Raw genomic sequence first — 14,409 nt, 5'->3', positions numbered from 1 at the left:
CCATCAAGCCCCGTACTCACTTCTTTCTGGGAACAATCTGCTCTCCTCTTGTGGCTGGGAATCTATTGTCTGCATCCAAAGTAGCCTCTCTTTCAATCCAATTCATCCATTTCTTATTATACCCCGTCTTTAACGCCCATTATCTGAGCACCTGCCGTGGCAGATGCAGACCTGAGACAGACGTCATCCTCTTCCCTCAGACAGTTAACTTCAGCGGAATCACCACCTAGCAAAGCAGCGCAGGCCCCGGGTAATCATCCCCTCCAGCGTTTCCCAAAGCATGTGCCACACTTAGGGGCTCTACAATATTCTAATAGACGCTCAGCTCCAAAAAGGTGGCGTGGTGACAAAAGTTTGAGTAAAGCTGAGTGGAGGAAAGTCAGCGAGTCTTTTTTTTTTTTTTGCGGTACGCGGGCCTCTCACTGTTGCAGCCTCTCCCGTTGCGGAGCACAGGCTCTGGACGCGCAGGCTCAGCGGCCATGGCTCACGGGCCCAGCTGCTCCACGGCATGTGGGATCCTCCTGGACCGGGGCATGAACCCGTGTCCCCTGCATCGGCAGGCGGACTCTCAACCACTGCGCCACCAGGGAAGCCCCAGAGAGCTTTCTTGATTGCCCAACTTCGCAGGGCCTGTGATAGGCCAAAGTGCACTGTGACTCTCCCATGGAGAGCGCAGCTTCACCCAAGCATATTGGACTCCAGGCCCAAGTGGAAAAAGCACTGCAGGAGATTCACAGCCAGCCAACGCCCGCTGGGACACACAGAACTATTCCCAGCGCCTTATTTGTTCGATGAAGAGACTAAGGCCCAGAGAAGAAAAGGGGCTTGCCTGAGCCCAGCCGGGGGTCTGAACTAGTTCAGCTTGTAGCACCTTCAAGAGGTCTGGCTGTCTCTACCCTCCACCCCCCCACCCCCGTTTTTCAGAGGGCGGAGCCATTAGAGGGTTTTAAGCGTGGGGTTGGTATGGTTGAATGAGCATTTTAGGCAAATCGCTCTGATTGATGTGTAGAGGAGGATATGCACAGGGTGCCAGTGAGAGGACGATTATAGTAATACAGGTGAGACGTGCTGAAGACCTAAAGTAGAGCAGTGGTGGGAGTGCTTTCCAGGAGGAGATACATTCTAGAAACAATTAGAAAGTAAATTGGCGGGACTTGGTGGCTGACTAGTTGGGGGAGAGGGATGAGTTAAGGGTGATGCTGAGAAGTCTTGCCTGGGTGACGGGGTAGATGTTGGTGCCACGTGCTGGAGAAAGAGCTGACTGCCTGGCATTAGAGGGTGTTAGAGATTTCATCCCAGTGGCTGTGGAATGCTCAGTGTGGACATCCAACAAGCATTTGGCTTTGTGGGGAGAGGTTCAGGCTAGAGACCTCCGTCAGGGAGATAACTGCAGAGAGATGGAAGTTAAAGCACAAGAATGGAAGAAATGGCCCAGGGAGAACCTGTAGAGGGAGGAAAGGCAATGGGCCAGGGCCTCAAGGAGCCTCCAAAGAGCTCACCATCTCGACCTTACCCTTCTCTGATGTTCCTCTCACATTGCACCTCCTCCAGGCAAGGAATGCTCCCAGAACAGAAATACAAGGTGCTGAGGGGATTTAAAGGACAGACAATTCACCAAAAACGTGATGAAAAGAGTAAAGAAAAAAAGCCACAGATTCTACTTCCACCAATGGACAAGTAAATTCTTGTTGAACCAGTCCTACTGCAGATAAAACCAAAAACATGGAGAATAAACAAAAAAATAAAAACACATTGCCTGAAGACAGTAGGGAGAGATTGAAAGCAGGCAGATACTAGAGGGGAGCAAACACTTGGAAGAAGAAGAAGATGACACTAGGTCACTTCCCCATTTTTTATGATGCTTAGCTTTAAGGACAGGACCTACTCGGCACCAGGCAGGGCAACTAAAACTCTGCTGGAGAACTTGCAGCCTTTTGAGATTGAAGAACTTCAGCATGGAGTTCAGAGCAACCACAGCAGCTGAATAGTAGGGAGAAAGTCCCCCCAAATGAGAGCCAGAAAGAGAGAGCTTCAAACCCTATGTGTAAACTACACCCAGCTCTCTGCTGACCTCAAATCATGCGTGTACGGGATAGACTTCAAGAAGTCTAGCGTGTGTTTTTTCTGACACCAAATATGGTGTCTTTCCTAAACAATGAATTCAATTCTCTAACACCACTTGGCACAAAAACAGAAATATAGATCAATGGAACAGGATAGAAAGCCCAGAGAGAAACGCCCGCACCTATGGTCACCTTATCTTTGACAAAGGAGGCAAGGATATACAATGGAGAAAAGACAGCCTCTTCAATAAGTGGTGCTGGGAAAACTGGACAGCTACAGGTAAAGAATGAAAGTAGAACACTCCCTAACGCCATACACAAAAATAAACGCAAAATGGATTTGAGACCTAAATGTAAGGCCAGACTATAAAACTCTTAGAGGAAAACATAGGCAGAACACTCTTTGACATAAATTGCAGCAAGATCTTTTCAGATCCGTTTCTCAGTGTAATGGAAATAAAAACAAAAATAAACAAATGGAGCCTAATTAAACTTCAAAGCTTTTGCACCGCAAAGGAAACCATAAACAAAACAAAAGACAACCTACAGAACGGGAGAAAATATTTGCAAATGATGCGACCAACAAGGGATTCATCTCCAAAACTTACAAACAGCTCATGCGGCTCAATATCAAAAAAACAAACAACCCAGTCACAAAATGGGCAGAAGACCTAAATAGACATTTCTCCAAAAAAGACATACAGATGGCCAACAGGCACATGGAAAAATGCTCAACATCTCTAATTATTAGAGAAATGCAAATCAAAACTACAATGAGATATCACCTCACACTGGTCAGAATGGCCATCATCAAAAAGTCTACAAACAATAAATGATGGAGAGGGTGTGGAGAAAAGGGAGCCCTCCCGCACTGTTGGTGGGAATGTAAATTGGTGCAGCCACTATGGAGAACAGTGTGGAGGTTCCTTAAAAAACTAAAGACAGAATTACTGTATGATCCAGGAATCCCACTCCTGGGTATATATCTGGAGAAAACCATAATTTGAAAAGATACATGCACCCCCATGTTCATTGCAGCACTATTTACAATAGCCAAGACATGGAAGCCACCTAAATGTCCATCGACAGATGAATGGATAAAGAAGATGTGGTACATATGTACAATGGAATATTACTCAGCCATAATGAAAAAGGAAATCTTGCCATTTGTGACAACATGGATGGACCCAGAGGGCATTATATTATGCTAAGTGACGTAAGTCAGACAGAGAAAGACAAATACCACATGATCTCACTTACATGTGGAATCTAAAAGTCAAAACAACCAGAAAAACAAAATAAAATGAAACCAGACTCATAGATACAGAGGACAAACAGGTGGTTGCCAGAGGGGAGGGGGCGTGGATGGGTGGGTGAAATAGGTGAAGGGGATTATGAGGTACAAACCACCAGTTACAAAATAAGTGAATCACGGGGATGTAATGTACAGAACAGGGAATATGGTCAATATTATTGTACATCAACTATATCTCAATCAAAATAATTTTTTTTCCAACTGCTCTCCTAGGTTGGTGCCCAGGAATTGGCCACCTTTCAGCACTGGCACTGGAGACCCTCATTCTTCTGCTGTAATTGATGCTCGGGTTATGGCCAGGCAACAGTGAAATGCAATGAAAAAAAAAAAAAGCAGCAAATGACAGAACTGGGACTCAAGCCCAAGATTCTAACACCCTCTGCAGCACCACTGCCCTCAGAGGAGATCCTCTGATTTAGCTCCCAGTGGCTGCTAAAATGGAATGCCATCTACTTAGAGAAGCCGTTGGGATGATCAAACCTAAAGTCACTCACTCTGCTTTCTTAACAATGAAAATTATATCATCAACAAAAAACTGTTACCAGCTCCTCCCACCCCCAGGTAATGATGCACTGCCATGTACACAGAGTGAAAATTGTAGGCAATGAGAGATTGGTAAGCTAGAAGTCCTCAGATGGCTTTATTGATGGGTGACTCTAGAAGGGCTTGGTAGACACATATACAAGTGATTTGATATACCCAAAGCTCATGGCCATATTATGAAGGAGTCTCTATCACCCCACCAGGTGGCAGGTGAGCTCCCCAAATTGTCCAATTCTGTTCTCTGACCGGGGTTGGGAGCATCTTCCTTGAAGACACTTCCTTGTGCTTGTGACACTCATTAACACCTGACTGTAACACGAGCTGGCACAGCTGCACTAGTGCCATCTCTGAGTTTGGGACCTGTAATCAGACTGGCCCAACATATCAACTCCGGCCTAGTCCAGGACTACACAGGGTCACGTGCATCTCATATGTATGAGTCACTCCTCAAACACAGCCCCAAGAGGCAGGCCTTGTTATTCTCACTCATAAAATGAAGAAATGGAGGCTTGGGGAGGTGAAGGGAGTGGCCCAAGTTCACAGAGCTGGCCAGTGTCGGGGCCGGGACTTGAACTTGCATGCCCATCCTGGTCTCTCTCTGGAGTGTAGAGCCAGTGCACCTTCTCCCACACAAGGCAGCCTCCATGAATACGCTCTGGGGAAGGCAAACATGATGAGCTTGGTTGGCCTCACAGCTTGTGACCGAAAGGGCCCAAATTCTACCCACTCACTCATTGATACCACCTTTAGAGAAAGCACTGGAAGTACAGTGTTCTCCTGCCCTATCCAGGGCTGCCGGCAGGAAGCTTGGAAAGGATGCTTGTCTGGAACCTTTCCTAGGCCCTGCACACGTCTAGCAGTCTGATCAGTTATTTGTGGAGGCCGTGTTAGTCTGAACGGAAACAGCGGCAAGTCAGAAGCCCATGTTGCATTCGTTAACGGGATCTCAACTCGGCAGTGCTGGCCTCGCAGTGCCCACCCAGGCAGCACGATGAAGGCTCTTCTAAAGCAGGAAGGCCACCTCTTGGGACAGTGGCCGGGGAGCTGGTGCCCAGACATGCCGGGTGTGCACTCCCCACAAGCTGAAGCCACAGGACCCCCAAACTCATCACAGCTTTTGAGACTGGCTAAAGAAGAAAGTCCAATGGCGGACTCCTAGCTAAGTAATGGCAGGGGGGTGAGTGGGCAAAGTTTCTCCCCTTTACCTCCTTCCTCTGCCTTCCTGCTTGCTACCTCTGCCTGTTGCTCTCTCAGCCAATGGAAACTTCCCCTGAGGGAGCAGGCAGCAACAGGACTAGGGACTGGCTCGGGATTCAGACTGAGGCCAAGTTCAAGTTCAGTAGGTTGAGAGCAGTCCCCTGATTTCCCTTTTACCCAGGATCCCTCCATCCCTCCCAAACTCAGAGAGGCACACCTGACTCATACAGTCATTGAATCAACAGCAACTATGGAGTAGCCAGCCTGCAGGGCACAGGGACAAATTGGCGGGCAAGGCAGCCACAGGCCCTGTGCTCTGAGAACAGACATTCTAGGTGGGGAAGAGAAAAATAGTCCATGAGTACATAATGATTTCATAATAAATGTTATGAACGATAGTTTCATAATAAGTGTTACGAAGATCAGATCCACGGTAATGTGCTGGTGACCGAGGGGGGTTTGGGGACTGGCAATCCTAGTCAGGAGGTTCAGGGGAGAAGACACATCCCCAGCACACGGGCAATCTACAAACATGCCAGAACAAGTCACGCCCTCTCCCTCTTACACACACACACACACACACACACACACACACACACACACACACACACGATCATGGGATGTCAGGGATGGAAAGGCCCTCGGAGGTCATACAGTCCAGTGGCTTCCAATCTTTTAAAGAAGAGTCTTCTTTGGAGAAGCCCCATTCTTGGCCTCATCCTTGTTCCCCCAAGCTACCACCCTGGGAATGCCAGAGAACACGGTTTGGGTGCCACTGCTCCCGTCCAAGCCCCTGGGTTTACACAGGCACACTCCAAGGCCCAGGATAGAGAAAGGCCTTGCCCAAGCTCAGGCCATGAGTTGGGAACAGAGCTGGGGCTCAGGGCTGGGCCCTTACTCCTCCCCTCCATGCTCCGCAGAGGCTTCTCCCAGCCCTCAGCTGTGGCTGCCTGACAAGCGCTGTGGCTGGGGTTAGGGCCATCAGTGATGTCCCTAAGAAATGAGGGAGCCCATGGGTCTCGGGTACCACGGAGGACAGAAAGGAAGGAGTCAGATGGGAATTGGTGCCCCCATCCCGAGCCAGCCACCTTGGCTGTGGGCAGAGCGCTGCAGCTAATAAGCATCTCACTCTGCCAAGGAGAGAAGGTAGGGAGCAGGGTGACGTGTGTGTGTGCGCGTGCGCACACGTACGTGTGCAGTGGAAGTCCATCCTACCCAGAAGTCTGGCACCAGCTTCAAGCTGGGCATAGACAAGGGCTTTCAGAGGCCAGGGCTGGCAAAAAGTGTCTCTTGGGGAACTGCTCACGACCCACATATATTTGTGACAATTAATGGTTCTGGCAAATTTTTCATTCAAACGAGAGATTTTTGATTTCAGAACCAGCCAAAACTAATGCAGAGTCAAGTGGCATGAGGAAAAGTGTGTGGGTTGGCAGCCGGTCCACCCTGGGTGAGAATCCAAGTTCTGCCGGTAAGTGCCTTTGCGATCTTAGACAAGTAATTGTAAACCTCACTGGGCCTCTGTTGTCTTGTCCTTAAAATGGAGCTGTAAGAGCTACCATTTGTGGAGCGTCTGCTTTGGCCAGGCTCCGGGCATGTGAAGAAATTCTCATTCCAGCCCCACAAGAGCTTTGCAACTTACACTGCTTTAACACTGCTTCTCACGCCAGCCTCACGGCCCGAGAGCCCCTAGCAGGAACGCCCCTAGCAGGAATGACAGTCACGCGGCGTCTCCTCGCCCTGTCTGCTCAGGCTGCTTGTCCGTGCCACTCCCGATGGAGGGACAGGCTGTCTCCCCACTCAGATCAGGAACGGCCAGCTCCTGGGCACGTTACAGAGATGATCAAGGTGCTCAATGCTTGTTTCACAGGCCAGTTGTCCCAGCCCAACTGGGAGCCCCCAAGACAGGGGCAGGGTGGGCCTCCCCACTGGAGCCTCAGCACCCAGCCCAGGGCCGGCACACGGACCGCCGAACTGACAATGATGTACTCTCGCTCCGTCACATATAACTTCCTTGGTAGCTCAGGAAAGTTAGGATGGTCCCAGGTCCCCGGCAGAAGCAAGGACAGAGATCCTAGAATTTCAGACGTCACAACTAGGGAGGGGCCCCAGGAGATGGCCTAGTTATTGGACAGATAGAGGCCCGCAGCCAGTGCCAGGAAGGGATGACCCCAAGTCAGCAACAAGCTGGCGACAGAGCCTGACCCAGACCTCACAGCTCTTGAGCCTGGGGGGCCCTGCAGCCCGTCCAGTCCTCTGACCTCCTCCGATGCAGCCAAGCTGGCTCCAGTACCTCCAGAGTCCACAAGGGCCCTGGCGGACCGTACTGCAGCATCCCTCCGGCAGTCATGTGCTGGGCGTGGGGCTGGAAGAGCAGCAGAGCTGCTTCCCAGTGAGGCCCCAGGGTCCGCCCTGGCTTCAAGCCCGCCCCCTGACCTTGCAGGCACCTCAGGAAATCCCATTCTGGCCAAAGCTCAGGCTCAGGGTCCCCAGGATGCTGGTCAGCAACCAGAGTTGCTTCCCAGATTCCTTCCCAGAGTTCTGAGGAGACAGCCGGGGGTCACTACCGGCCTGTTGTAGCCAATTCCTCACCTGAAGGGCCCGTGCCTATGGCTTGTCAGCTTCTGACGCAAAGCCTGGGGGAACCAAGGGTTCTAGAGACTGGGGGCCAGGCTGACCGTGCCCACACCCCCTTCCCAGCTGTGTGGCTTAGGGTAGGTGGTGGAAGGCCTGCTTCCCAGGCAGCTGGGAGGGTTCAATGAGACAATGGGTTTGCAAGGCCCTGGCAATACGACTGGTACCCACGAGCGGCTCTGTGAGGCCGGCTTTCCTTCCATGGGGAGGGCTTCTTAACAAGGGGCCCCAGATGGATTTCCAGGAGTGCCAGGGACCCCCATAGAAGACCCACATGTGTGTGCACGAGTCTTTTTCTGGGGAGAAGCTCCCATGGCTTTCATCGGAGCCTCAAAGCGGTTCCGTGACACACCAAAGGTTAAGAACCTCTCATCTAGAGTGTCCCCTCTCGGGTGCGGAGTGCGTGGAGCTCAGTCGAGAATCAGCTACTCCCCATCATGTGGGGCCTGCACTGAGTCAGCCCAGCAGGTCATGAGGCTCTGAGATGTAAGAACTGCAGCATCCATGGGGCCCTTGAGCTGAGCCCAGACATCCCAGCACGGGAGCGGCCCACGCTGCCGTCCGGAACCCCGCCAAGGTGCACTGACTGCGGAGGTAAGACGTGAGAAGAGTCGGAGCGGAGGAGGGGTGGCGAGGCCAGGAGCCAGGCTTGAAAGAGAAACCGGCTCAGGTCAGAGCAGCAAGGACGAAGGCCCGGAGGACACAGGACAGCAGCACAGGGGATTTTGAGAGGTGGTGTAACACAGTGGTGCAAACCGTGGGCCTTGCTCGCTGCTCACTCACCGTGGGCCTGGTAACTTACCGCCCTGCTCCACGCCTGTTTCCTTCCTCGTAAAATGGAGACAGTCAGAGTAGCTGCGTGCAGGGCTGTTGTGCGGACTGAGCTCAGACAGGGAAAGCCCTCAGAACTGGCCGTTATTCCTGTCAGTCTAGTGGGGCCAGAGGGCAGGGCTCGTGGATAAGTCCGGTGAGACTTCTGTAAGCCGGGCTCACACAGGCCGGCCTGGCTGTTTCTGAACAGACCGCTGCCATGTGCTGACGGATGCCGTATGAAGGTCCTGTGAACACGGTGGGCGGAGCAGCAGGTCATTCTTCAGCCAGTCATTCATTCACTAAATTCTTATTCATGCCAGGCCCATAAGGGACCTAAAAGAAGAGTTCCTGGGAACTAGATGCTTCGAATACCACACGTGGGGCTCTTCTGTGCGGTGGAGCTGTGTGCACTCCGCCCCTCCCCCCGGTAGTGCAGCGCCCCTCTGTGAGTGGAGGCCGGGGCCCCGGGTGGGCACAAGCGATGGGAGCCCCACATGACTCTATCCACACTCAACGAAACTCATCCTGCTAACTGCTGACGCCATGGCTTTGCAGCAGGAGTCTGTGGTAGCAGAATGATGACCGCCCCCCAAAGTTGTCCATGCCCCAATCCCTGGAACCTGTGAATATGTTACCTTAAATGGAAAAATGTACTTTGCAGATGTGATTAAATTAAAGATCTTTGGGGCTTCCCTGGTGGCGCAGTGGTTGAGAATCCGCCTGCCAATGCAGGGGACACGGGTTCGAGCCCTGGTCCGGGAAGATCCCACATGCCGTGGAGCAACTAAACCCGTGCGCCACAACTACTGAGCCCACGTGCCACAACTACTGAAGCCCGTGCACCTAGAGCCCGTGCTTTGCAACAAGAGAAGCCACCGCAGTGAGAAGCTCACGCACTGCAACGAAGAGCAGCCCCCGCTCGCCGCAACTAGAGAAAGCTGCGCGCAGCAACGAAGACCCAACGCAGCCAAAAAAAAAAAAAAAGATCTTTGGATGGGGAGATGTTTCTGGATTATCTGGGTGTGTTCAATGGAATCACAAGGTTCCTAGTAAGTGAAAGAGGGAGTAAGAAAAATGGGTCAGAGTAAGATGTCATAATGGAAGCAGAGTCAGGGAGTGAGGGCTGGGAGAGATTGAAATTTGAAGATGCTCTGTCGCTGGCCTTGAAGACAGAGGAAGGGGCCGTGAGCCAAGGGATGGGAGAGGCCTCTAGAAACTGGAAAAGGCCAGGAGGCCAGCTCTCCCCTAGAACCTTCTGGAGGAAAGCAGCCCTGCCCACACTGTGATTTTAACCAAGTGAGACCCATTTTGGACTTCTGGCCTCGGAAATGGTTAGATAATAAACGTGTATTGTTTTAAGCCACAAAGTGTGTGGTACTTAGTTGCAGTAGCAATAGGAAAGTGATACAGAGTCTGAAGGAGAAAAGGGAAAGTAAAGCCATGGATGAAACGTATTTTAGAAAGAGCACCAAACCAGGTGAAAGAGAACCTCGGGGAAATGAAAGTTTATTTAGCAAGTGCTCCAGGGGAACCCGGATGCGAATACAAGGGGAAATCCACTCAGATCTTTACCTCTCCTTGAACAATCCAATTTATTCCAAACAGGTTGCAGAATTAGCTGTGTGGAGAGAAACAAGAAGTGAACAGAAGGGAGAACAGGCTGGTGAAGGGTCCTGGAATCATGACGGAAGAGGAATGGACGATCGATCAACCTGGAGAAAAGAAGATGAGAGTCCACAGCTTAGGCCAGAGCTGTCACGGGCAAGTGCACGCAGAGGACAGGACCGAGGCTGGTGGGTAGACATTTCAGAGAGAAGTGCAGCTCAAAGGGAAACTTCCACACAACTGGCACTGCCTGAGCCTGGAGCAGGCTGCCACTGGAAGCCGGGGGAGCATGTCCTTAGAGGTATTCCGATAGAAACCCAACCTGGAGAGGGGAGTCCTGCACCGCGCCGGGCAGAGGACTTGGGAACTGATGGGCCCCTCCGTGATCCTGGCGGTGTCAGGTGCCTTCTGCAGCTTTCTGAAGGTCAGGGCAGTCAGTGCTCTTCTGTCTGGATTTGACAGAAAGACAGAAAGTAGCGTCCGCCCAGGGACCTCTCAGCTCCCCGACACGTGCAGCATCAGAGAGGACACACAGAACGCACGAAGCCTGAAGTGTGTCCATGGCTCTCACTCCCAACCCATTCCTCAGCGCTCAGGGGAATTAAAAGCAAAGGTTAACCATGTGCCTTAAAGGCTGTGGCACCATGACAAATGGATTGGCCACCGCATTCTGGGAGGGCAGGTGAACGCCAAGGCCAGAGGAGCTTCCCTGTGGTGAGGATGGAGGACCAGGGAACTTCAAGGCTGCTGTGTCAGTGGGACAAGCCAGATGCCAGCCCTGGGCCGGCTTCCCCCTCATTTCAACATATTTGGGTCACCAGCCAGGGTCACCTCCTTTTCCCCAAGTTAAGTTCACAGCTGCGAGGGTCAGCCTGAGGCCAGGGCCTTCCTTGTGCTCCCACGCCTCTGTCTAGTTGCCTTACTGAGAACCACAGGCGCTTGATTTAGACGCCTGTGCAGATGAGGGAACTGAGGCAGGGAGGCTGGAGAACGTACCAGAGTCAAGAGGAGGCGACTAGGCTGCTCAGACCTGACTTGCCTCGGTTCCTTGAACAGCCCACGAAATCACGCCTCCTGAGAGAGGAGGGGCCTGGGAGGGGCCAGCCCTTGCCCTCTGGGTGCACAGGCTAAGTCTCTCTCACCGGGCTGACAGCATGGCCTCCCTCCTGCTTGGCCTTTCCCTCCCCCACTTTCAACCTGCCCTGACTGATCTCCTTAGAAGAACCCCACCTTGAATACCAGACAAAGCCTGGCGTGCTTCTGGAAGATGCACGTGTAACCTGCTGGAGATTTGGAAGTCACAAAACCCCGCGTCTCCTCGCCCGAGGGCTGCATGCCTCCCCTCCCCTCTCTAGACCCCCCTCCTGATTTCTTCTCACCTAGAAAATGCTTCCAAACCCCCTTCCCTAGGAAGGCCAGCATGGCCGAAAAACGTGATAAGCCAGCTGCTTGGCTGGTTTAAGTCAATCTGACACCGAAGGTCTGCGAGGTATAATTTTCCCTTTCTTTTTTCCCCTTCTTCGAGCAAACACAATTTCCAGTCCCAGCCATGACATCTTGCTGGCTGACGGTCCACGTAGTTCACTGACAGCCTGCAGAGAGCCCCTTCTGAGGAAAACCTGCCCTCCACAGCGGGCTGCAGTCCTGGCTTCACTTCTGCTCTTCTCAATGGCCTGGACGGGGCAGGGGCAAGTGAGGAAGCGTTGGGGACCTGGCTTCCGTGGCCTCTGTCACTTCACTGGACCCTGAGCAAGGCCCCTCACCTCTCAGAGCCCGTTTCCAGGCTGAGAGAAGGGCAGTCATCCACACGAAGCTGTTGTCAACACACTTCGACGACACCTCCACCGTCTTCCACTGTCCGCACCACAGGACTCACACGTAGGGCGCCTCGCATGGGCCACGGTCTGTGGCAAGTACACAGAGCTCAGCTTCCTGTGGGACGGGATGCTACTGCCTGCATTTACAGAAGAGGCAACTGAACTCAGAGACATGGAGTAACCTGCCCAAGATCTCAGAGCTATGGAATGGGGGGAGCCCAGGGCTCCCCACTACCACCTCTCGAACAGCAGGCTTGCCTTGAACCTGCTTTACCAAAGACCATGGTCACGCAGAAACACAGGGATGAGTCCCCGTACGTGGCCCCCACTGGCCCAGCCCCAGTGGAGCTTCCGGGACGGGGTCCTCGCTCCTGCCTGGCCTCCCTGAGAGAGGCCTTTTCATCAGGCAAGCCACTCCCCCACGGTCACCACCTCTTCCTGCTCTGAGGCCTCACTGAGGGCCTCCCACGTCCAGCCTGCCACACCCACAGCTGCCAGGCCCGGAGCCCAGGTCCGCCCCGGGCCCTGCGCACCCTGCCCGCAGTAGAGCTGTCTAAGCACACACATCCATGAAGCCAGCTAGGTAGCCCCAGGTGGGTTCATGCCACTGAGTGGACTTTGCTTTTCAAATGTGGTCAAGGGTGCATTAACCACACGATGCCAGAGCAAGGAAGAAAGAAGGGGAGAAGGTTAGCAGTTAATTTTATGATTCGTGTATGAGGTTTGAAATGATAGAAAATGCATTTCATAGCATGCGTAGCATCACAGCTCCGTTAAGCAGCGAAGGAGAAGGAGAGAAAAAGAGAATGACATTCGGTTACTGTTTCTCCTTTAAATCCTCGGGGGTTAGCCATCACTGAGGAATGAGAATGCATGAATTTGTCTACAATTTCTTCTCTGCTAAAATCTGAAATGCTAATGTAATTTAATATAAAAATGAATCCATTCTAATTCACTCTTAGTATGTAGTTTAGCACAGAAGACTTTCTACTGTTACCATATCCATTTTCATTCATTTATTCATTCATTCATTCATTCATTCAATAAACATGCGCTGAACTCCTATTCTATGCCAGGCCCTGGCTGGGCCCCCGAAGGAGCCGGAAGAAAACAGACACACATCAGGCTCAGGACCTGACCTTGAGCCTTGTGGTCTAGCAGAGGAGACAAGGCAGGGACCTAAATAATTAAGTGGAATGTGGTCACAGTGCCCCGGGAACAGCAGGGCACTAGGCCGGAGGATCTGGAGAGGGACAGAGAACTTACAGCTAGAAAAATAATTTAGGAGGCTTGCCGCACTCCTGGATCCTATGATGACCAGGAAGTGGATCTAAGCCTGTCTGGCAACACAGGTTGGAAAGAGCCTGCTTCTCAGTCTCAGCTTGGCAGACAGCACAGCGTGCAGCCTGGGGCGAGTCCCTGCTTCCCTCTGGGCCGGTTTTCTCAAGTGTGACCTAAGAGCTTTGGACCTCACAAGAACCTATACGTGCGTCCAGGGAGAGGAGCCCGAGCTGAGACCCAGACGTCTGGGCTTCAATCCCTGGCCCTTCCGCCATCTTTTTGTTATTTCCAACCACCCAGCAGCTCCCACCTGCTCAGTCTTTGAGTGGGAACCATGGAGCCTGGGAAGGATGGCTGAACTTAGTAGGTGGCCATTCTACTTTCTGTTGTCCTCAGATCTTGAGAATATTAATGGAAGACCCATGTTCCCAAAATGTCTCCAGGCAAGAGCGATACCAGTGCCAGTAATGTCAAAATGTCCAGCAAACAAACACACTTCTCTTCTGTCCTCTCTCCCTTCCCATCCCCTTTACAAGGTACAAAACAAAATACGCCAGAAGGGATGAAATACAGCTCAAGCGAGCTGAAAGGTAAATTAAGCGGAATGCAGGAGCCCTCTTGAGGGCCATTATGACTGGCCACTCTTGGGGTTTCCTGGATACCACCGGGAACCAAGGCCCCTCTTGAGCAGCTCTGCGCACTGGGCTGGAAGCCTCTGAGTGGAGAGGGCTGTGGACCCGGAAAGAGCCGAGTTCACCTTCTACCACTCTGGTGGACACTTCCGAAGGGTCGGTAGTGTTGCTACCCACCCCCATACTGACCTTGACCCTCAAATCAATTTGAGGAGCAATGGTGCATCGAGACTCCTCCTGGGGGCTCGCTCCCTGTATTCATTTCCTAGGGCTGCCATACAAATTGCTGCAAACCAGGTGCCTTAAAGCGACAGAAATGTATTCTCTCATGTTATGGAGGCAAAAGTCCCAAACCGAGGTGTCAGCGGGACCACACTCTGGGGTAGAATCTGCCCCATGGCACTCTCCTAGCTTTGGGCAGCTGTCAGCAGTCCTTGGCTTTCCTTGGCTGTAGTCGCATTGCTCCAATTTCTGCCTCCGTTTTCACATTGCCTTCTTCTCTGTGTGTC

Source organism: Monodon monoceros, unplaced genomic scaffold (genome assembly GCF_005190385.1).
Source record: "Monodon monoceros isolate NGI ecotype Baffin Bay Population unplaced genomic scaffold, NGI_Narwhal_1 Super_Scaffold_22, whole genome shotgun sequence".
Taxonomy (NCBI): Eukaryota; Metazoa; Chordata; class Mammalia; order Artiodactyla; family Monodontidae; genus Monodon; species Monodon monoceros.
This window is presented reverse-complemented; position numbering follows the sequence as displayed.